Genomic DNA, 9236 nt, shown 5'->3' with positions numbered 1-9236 from the left:
TGGTCACCAAAGCACATAAACCATCCCAACCTTGCAAGACTTTTAGAGCCCAGAATGGAGGACATCCACCTCGAGAGCTAAGACCATAAAACATGAATGAGTTATCCTCTCAGAATTAAATAGCACCATAGAGCTATTAAGGATCCTTTTAACTATTCAGTATACAGCAACCTGTCCATCGTCCTCTCAGCTTGATAAAATGAAATACATGCATATGTCCTATTTATCACTGTGACATGTTTGGGTTTTCTCAGTAGGCTGTCAGGCTCCAAACTCCTGTCGTCAGAGACCAAGGCGAGTGTGATGACTCATCCCTTCCTGTGAAACATAATGTGAAGAAGCATGATGACAATGGCACTGCCATTTTGTTCAGAAACACCTCCTGCTCCATCTGTTTTCTCCTATTCATTCAGGTGGGGGATAGGAGAATTATATCCCAGTGTACTTTGGGTGACAGTGACCCCCCCCCCCCCCCCCCAGGCAGGCCACATGTCAAACAACATAACAAAAGCTCAGACAGCACAAACAAATCAACTCGTAATTATAGGCAACTTGCAGTTTCACTTTTCCTTGCAATGGAAGGAGTCCATGGATGAGGAAGAAAGTGAAGCAAAACCACACGAAAAGCAACAAAATTCACACAGATTTTCTTATTTTAGCTAAACCTTTTATCGCCATGCTCCTCTGTTCAGTGCTGCTCTGCATGTTTTTTTAAATTTCATAAACCTGTTAAACATTTAAATTGCATTTGTATGTATGAAATGATGCAATACAAACAAACCTGAACTTGAACTCCTCATACCTTTCAGTTTTTTTCACGTTGACCTGCAGTCTGCCAGCTAATCCCTCTGTGTCATCTTACAGTTCCTGAATTTTAACGCTCCTCATTTGCCAAAGGTAATTTATATATGTACAATTTTTTTACAGCCCAAATTGTCTTACATGTAAGGCACAAAAGAGCAGAAGTGGAATTGCCTCATTCTGAAAACATTCATCTGGAGTCATATAACAAAGAAAGCAAAGAATATATGCATTTTATAAAATTATGTCCAGTTTTCATGACATCTTTCTGGCTCAGCTAATTATTAGTATAGCACAGTCAAAGTTACAAGGTTAGTCAAGTCAAGGTTACATGAAGCTAAAGTGGTTTTTGTACTTTAGACTTGGATTTCCACTCACTTGTATGGCAGTCCAAGCGCTTAGTTACTTATCTCGCTTGTTTAGAATTATTCTCACACAAGCCTAAAATGTGCTCTTAGTGGTGAGAATGAGCGATTTGTGCTAGATCAATAAAAGGACTCCTGTGTAGCAAACCACCGGTTTTCTCTCTGTTGGATTTGTTCATCATCAAACCTTTCTTTTCTTTGGCAATATTTTTTCTGTTGTTTTTTTTTCATTGCTTAACTAGTTTTTCAACATTCTTTATTTTTTATTGCAATAATGTTAATCTTCTATTCTTATTTATTTATTTATTTATTCAGTTTTATAAATGGCTGTTTTGCAATAGTACCTTAATCACATCCATTCCTAACCACACAGGGTGGCAGAAACTAAGCCATTTGTGATGACTGCAGCATTATTGCAACTTCATGAAAACAATAGTAGTATAAATCAATCAATTGCATCATATTTCAGTTTTTTTTTGTTTCTTAACTATAAAGCTACCAATTCTCATTAGAAATATACAAACCTATGTCTTGAACTTAAAATGTGCTTTTAGTTCTTGCAAGAAATCCAAACAAGTTGACAAGCCATCACACCATAAAAATCAACTTGAAATGTGGCAAAGAAAACTACAAAAACATCCCCGTAGTGAAGTGAAAGCATCAAGCATCAAACAGGAACAAACACAATGACTCATCTATAGAATAAAATGGATTTCTGTCAGCATTTTCTTTCATCACAAAACTTCACTTTTATGACCTTTCTTTCTTATTACACAAACAAGCTATTATTGTATATTCAGTACGCTATAAAAGAAGAAGGAAAAACTAAATACACAAATCTAAAATATATTACAAATGCAGCTGCTGTAGAACAGCGGGCAGTGAAACAGCAGAGCAGCTACGAGCGGTGGACACAGCAGGACACTTTACACATGCAGTATGTAGTAAAATCTGAAGTAAATTAGGCACAAACAGTAAAAGGAAAAGAGTTCTACTGTAACACAGGTCAAATGCAGTGCCACACAAAATAAATGCTTTATTTAATTCAGTCAAAAGAGGTCTTAAGTGGACTGGCTCATCTTTGACTCATTTTTACTTATTATTTTTTCCATATGGGTAAAGATTTTATTTTGTAAGACCATATAAACACTGTTGCAAACTTTGTCACATGCTTTCAAATGTTATTTAAAATGTCAGATTCAAGATCGATAATAATAATAATAATATAGATATGAATACATTGGGCTCATTGGGCTTTGTTCAAGGACAACAGAATAAGACAATAAAGTGAAGTCAAGTGTAAAAAAAATGCAATGACTCGATCCCAAAAGCTGTTGTTATTTTGGGAGGATTTTAGGTGGCACTTGATTTAAATCAAAACACAATTAAGTCCATGATGAAAATCATGAAAATGGGGTACGTCTAATATTGGAGGCTATTCAGTACGTTAAGCTGTAAATACTTGATCAACTTTGTACTTGTATTTTCTTGCATCATTCCAGCCCTCAAAATCAGTCAGTGAGGAAAATGACTCATCAATGTAAAAAAAAGAAAGAAAGATTAAATAAGTGGGGCAGCTGTGCATATGCGTGTACACACAATTACTGTGTGTGTGCCTGTGTGTGTAGCAGTGGGGTGTGATAGGGAGGTAGGGCAGACTGGTTTTTTAAAAAAAGCCGTATTTTCCACTCTCTTGTGGCCCAGCCGGTGTTTCTGCTGACATAGTGAAATATTGATGTGGAATAAATTCCCATCTAATTAGAGTGGCTGAATTAATCGGGAAGCGTTTAATTAGCAGAGTTTTCGTTTCAGTCGAGGGGAGGTTTTGATCTAAGCCATATGGCTTCTCCTTCTGATGTGCTGTGGTTCATAGGCTTATAAATATGAACTACTTCTGTTAGAAGCTTCAATGAAAATGAGTTTTTGGTGACACAGGGTAAACTGTGTAATAAACACAGGTATAATGGGATAATTGTAATGGCTGTTTAAATGGTAAATCTGTTTTGTTGCTCTGAAAACTGACATGAATTGTGGAAAATTAATGCACTGCCACCTCTTTCACTGCTCATTTAAATTTTATATAAAAAATACACAGATGTCATATTTGATATTAACTTTTGAGGAATTTACATAAACAACAATTTAATACAGGCTTTAATTTTAGATTTGCTTACATGTTATTTATCAAAATGTATGAGTTAAAAACCACACTAACAACTGCTTGAGGATGTACTCACATAGTAACAGTGTTGCCTTTGTGCAACCCATCTATATTACCCACCGTGAAACTACCTTCCAGGGTTTTTCCTACGTAGAGGAATTTTTGGCCAAAGAATAATAAGCCAGAGCCAAAATAAAACCATGTGCATACTAATTGCACAGGTACACCTCTGCATACTAATTTTTGAACCAGCATTGTTTGTTTTATTTTCATTTATTTATGTATGTTTGTTTGGTCAGTTATGTACATGTTTGCACATCTGTGTAACTGTCAGGAAGATAAGTGTGTTACTGTGCACACTTCTCACCCTCAGTGGTAACCAAGCCAGGAAAATCTGCCTGCATGCTGATGTTAGAAGTTAGAGTACCAAGAAAAAATATTTGCCCCTTTCCAAATTGCTTAGCTTTTTGCGTAATTGTTGCATTTATTATATTTCAAATATTTAAACAAAATTTGATATTAGATGAAGATAACCAGAGTAAATACAAAATGCAGTTTTTAAACTATTACATTTACTAAGGGGAAAAAAACTAGGAAAAAATGCCTGGCCCTAGTAATTGCCACCCCTTGTTAAATGATAAATTAAGTGTGATTAGCCACATTTTTTTGGAAAGCGAAGTTCAATTTCACTAGCCGCACCAACTCCTAATTACTGGCCTAGATAGAATATAGAAAATTGAACCTGCCTGACAAAATGAAGTAGGTTAAAATATTTCAAAAGGCAACACATCATGTCATGACCTATAGAAATAGGTGATAAACAAAGTCATTGGCAATGATCAGTCTGGAAAGACTTATAAAGCAATTTCTAAAGTTTATGGACTTGATAAGAGCTGTTATTCCACAAAATCCACGGAAATCTGAAATAGTGGTGAATCTTCCAAGGAGTGGCTGGCTAAACAAAATTAGCCCAAGACACATTAATGACACATCCAGGACCTCACAAAAGAATCCAAAAGAACCCAAAAGAACCTAAAAACAACGTCTGAAGTGGAACTGCCTCAGGTAAGATCAGTGTTCATGATTCAACTATAATAAAGAGACTAAGCAAAAATGACCAATGCTAACCATAAAGAACACAAACGCTTGCCTCACATTTGCCAAAACACATCTTGATGACCCTCAAGACTTTTGGGAAAATATTCTGTGAAATGAGAAAAAAAACTTGAGCTTTTTGGAAGCTTTGAGTGCTGCAACATCTGGTGTATATCTAACACAAACTAAAAGAATATCACACCAACAGTCAAGCACGATGGTAGTACTACGACGATCTGGAGCTGCTATGCTGCTTCAGGACTACTTGCTGTAATTGATGGAACCAAGAATTTTGCTGTCTTCAAGAAAATCCTGAAGAAGAATCACAAGTTGTCCTGAATATTTTTGTTATGCTGGGCAATGATCAGAAACACAACATCAGGTACACCTCTGAGTGGCTTGTAAGTTTTGTAGTGGCCTAGTGAAAGTCTGTGCTATAGCATGACCTTAGACAGGCAACAACATGCAACATGTAAAGTATTTTGAAACAATTATGCACGGAAGTGGGCCAAATTTCCTCCACAGCAATGTGAAAGACTCACTGCCAGTTACCTCAAATGCTTAATTGCAGTTCTTGCTGCAAATGGTGGCACGGCAAATTATTAGCTTTAGGGGGCAATTACTCTTTCACATAGGCCCAGTTAGGTTTGGAGAGCTAAACCACCCTAGATGAAAATAGATTCAGAGTATGATGTTTTTAGAGTTCTTAGAGAAAAAATAATATCTGTGATACATGTTATGGCTATCCATCTAACATTTGAGATATCTTAATTATTATCTATATGAGCTAATGTGTTAGGGAATATTCTCATAGTTTAGAAGAATGTATGAGTACTGAACTGTATGTTAAACACCTGTGGCCTTCTTTATCTTTTTTATTTATCTTTTTTCTGACTAAATCATGTGTGAACATTTGAGTTTTGAGCTGGTTCCCAACACTGAAGTAATTCAGCAGCAGCTGTTTATCTCACATTTCCTTTGCTCTTTGTATTCTTGTGTTAGTTTTTTTTAAATTCCTTCTTTTTTAATAAAGCTATCTTTTGATTGCCATTTTGTAAAACAGAACTAGGTTACTTGGTGTTCTGTTTTTCATTTATTCCCCACTCTTCAGTGGAGTGCCACATTGTTGGGATGCAATAGGCACCTTAGTTAACACACTCTTAATATGTGAATGCACTCAGACAAAAAAAAGTAGATGTGAAAAATTGGCATTGCTAACTTCCTGTGGTTATTAATGACTTATTTTTATCCTTGAGTGCGCCACTTCCCCCGGCAAACTGATTAACTGATTCCTTGTGAAAATACGTCCGTCTTGTCAGTAAAAACTCTGTCAGCCTCATCAGTCTGCAATGTATTATTTAAAGTTCATAATATTCCTGCCATGAGGATTGCTCAGGTGGCTTTGTCTCCTCCATCCTCTCTTAGTTATCCTCACCACACATAATGGTTATTTCAGCATATAAACTACAGGTTTGTAACATCACCAGAGTCAAAAATACGTCTGCTTAAGTAAAAATAACAAAAATATAGAAAACACATACAGTATGCTAAGCCATTATATCCTTTATCTGTGCATGTCAACATTTAGTGAATTCTTCAGTCCTCATGCAGACATAATAACAATGTCAGAGTATGTTCTGTCAGACTCCACTACACTCTAGGAAAAGAACATGAAACTACACATTTGTGTCTGAACAAATTAATCTGTAAGTAGTCCAAGAGAGGTTTTTTTTCCGAGTATAAAACCTGTTATATTCTACACACTAAGCATGAAATATGTTTTACTGCACACATTTTAGAAAGACATAACCTACATAAGAAGAACTTCTGTATGATCAGAAGTATGCAGAGGCAAAATCAATAAATGAGGAAACATGTAGTTGAATCTTTATTGTACACTTTACAGTAAAACATATGTACAGTCTAATGTATACATGAGTTTTTGTAAAAAATAAACAGACATCAAACAGAACTGCTCATCACAAGATGGAATGGGATAAAAATGAACTTGTACAAACTGGTGCAGTACATCACAGAAATAAGAACATCAAAGAATAACCTTAGATAATGACTGAATCGCACTGCACATTAGGATTATCCAAAGGTGTGTGTTCCCTTTAATGTTCAAACTCATAAAGTATCAGCAGACATTAAATTTGATTGATGAGATGGTCAAAAAAACATAATCTTCTTTACTGTCATCAGTCCATCAGCTATGAGTGGGATGATGGAAATAAATATGGCAGGCAGTGGTGTGATTTACGAGTTGGAACTGTTTAAGGTGTGAATGCATACTGATGACTGTCACACAAATCAGAAAATATATAGGAAATTCTTAGTGAAATACATATTTCCCCCTACAATAAAAGTACAACTTATCTGCTTGCAAAGCTGATATTATTATCAGTCCTTCATTTTACCATAGAGTGTGATATCTCAGACATCACTGGTACATTTTTCAATAGACTGCAGTTGGCACAATATACAGTATATAATAGGATATATCTCATAGAGTTTCACTGACACTGAGCTATTTTTCTAACAGATATATCTGCTGAGCTGTAAATGATTGTCACCTAGTCTGTCGTTTTAGCTAGCTGTTCAATTACTTTCACTTTAACACATTTACAGAATATTGTACCTATTGAAGAAAGACCATCATTTTATTCTTCCCCCCAACCGGTTGTGACAAATGGCCGCCCCTGCCTGAGCCTGGTTCTGCTGGAGGTTTCTTCCTGTTAAAAGGGGGTTTTTCCTTCCCACTGTCGCCAAAGTGCTTGCTGATAGGGGGTCATATGATTGTTGGGTTTTTCTCTGAATGTATTATTGTAGGGTCTACCTTAAAATATAAAGCACCTTGGGGCAACTGTATAAATAAAATTGGATTAAATTGAACTAACTGAATTTCATTTAGTAATGATTTATTGGCAAATAATGAACAGGAAGAAGACCGTTGTAAGTGAAAACCATTACCAGATGAGGAACATTTATTTATTTATTTCAACAATGCATTATGATAAAGAAATCCCGGCTCAAACTACACATTCTCACATACTTAAATGAAGATGCACTTGTGCACTATTTTGTTTCTTTTTTTAAACTATTTTTTAACATATAATGAAAAACTAAAGAATAAAAATGTCATCCTGCTCTCTATGGAAAAACATGAGCGCCACACAACATTGTAATGTTAGAAATGATAAAGAAGTGGCAAAAAGCAGCTCTCGGTCAACAGATAGTCGACATTCTTATGGGAAGAAATAGTGTCTGCAACTGCTGGTAAGTGCAATTTGGGCTGGTTCCATTTATATTCTTTGATCAGGTATATTGAAGATAAATGGCTTGCTGTGTTTTTCTCTACACCCAGACCTCCCTGCTGTGGTAAAATAAATGCTAACATTAGCATGTGAATTTAAGACAAGGATATATTTACCTGCATTCCTACCAAAATCTTGAGGGAATACCTTGGTGGGAACACGCTGTTTCAGGCGCTGGCAAAATGATGGTGATGTATGTTCCAGCAAGGTCAGTTTCATTAATATATTAATACATTTCAAAACTTGTCATACCCTGCACATTGGTTTCCCCTGTGCCATTAGCAGTGATGTATACACTCAACTGATTGCAAACAAAGTGCATTTCTAGATGATACCATATTGTGTTACAGTAAAAGCTGAGCAAGGTTATATTTCATCTGACAGTAAGGTAAGCATAACCTTACTCTTTTCTTTTTTTGTGTGTGTGTTTGGTTGGTACTTTTCTCTCTTGACATTGCTCTTACTTAGGTTGGGGTTTCGTTGAAATGGGGAGGCTATGCTCTTCATGTATTGCTCATATAAGTGTAAATATAGATTTACAGCTATTCTGAAAACTCAGCCATCTACTTTAGTTGTCTTTGCTGTCAAAATGTCATGCTGTCCAACTTCAGCTAGCATATAAAGTATCCAAGTTTAGCCCTGAATGTTTTAAAACATAATCTTATACTGTATATGGATAACAAGCATTTGCATATTGGCCCTTCAGCCTCCTGCGGCCGAACTCTGCCTTCACTGGGGCTAGACAAAAAGTAGAACATTTACACTAGCAGGATAAATAGTCTATCATGCCACTATTATCACGTTGCGAGCAACCGCACTTCACTTCAGAGATGCAAACTGGTAATGTATGCATATGCTGCTACCTGTTTAGATAACAAGCAGAGAGATGAGGATTATCACAGCTGCTCAGCTTGCATGGCAAACATGGCAGTGTTTGTTTGTCAGTGGGATCTGTCTGTTTGCTTTGGTAGGTCATTACCTCTGGAGTTCAAAAATGTACGTGAATGACCTTTTTATAAAGTTTCCATGTCTGTGCATGTAATTCCATGTCAAAATTGCCCCAGTTTGCTCAGGTTCATAAAAAAAGTCAAATATTTTTATGTTTTCATATAATAGAATGAGGGTGATGGGAGAATATTGGCTTTAGCGGCTAACATATACCATAATTATCTTTGTTTGCTGTTCAGTAAGTATGATTAGAGAGCCTATTTTTTCCTCTTTAAATATTCATAAGCCAACAGCAGAGTCAGTATTCATGTAAATCATACATTTTTGAAAGTTGCATATTTGTATGGGTACACTTTTATGTTGTGTAGCAGAGAAAATGTTTGCACTGACTCATTAGCTGGGCAAGATTAACTTTCAGATTGAGACTGTCAGTATGAAAATTATATTTTAAGGAAGGCCTAAAGGAGAAAAAAATAAAGGTTTCACAGACTGTATTTAATATGATATATACATTTCGATTTACTCCTCATAACCTCCAGGAAAGATTGG

This window comes from Pelmatolapia mariae, linkage group LG1 (assembly GCF_036321145.2).
Source record: "Pelmatolapia mariae isolate MD_Pm_ZW linkage group LG1, Pm_UMD_F_2, whole genome shotgun sequence".
NCBI lineage: Eukaryota > Metazoa > Chordata > Actinopteri > Cichliformes > Cichlidae > Pelmatolapia > Pelmatolapia mariae.
The sequence above is the reverse complement of the archived record's forward strand: the minus strand, read 5'-3'. Positions refer to the sequence as shown.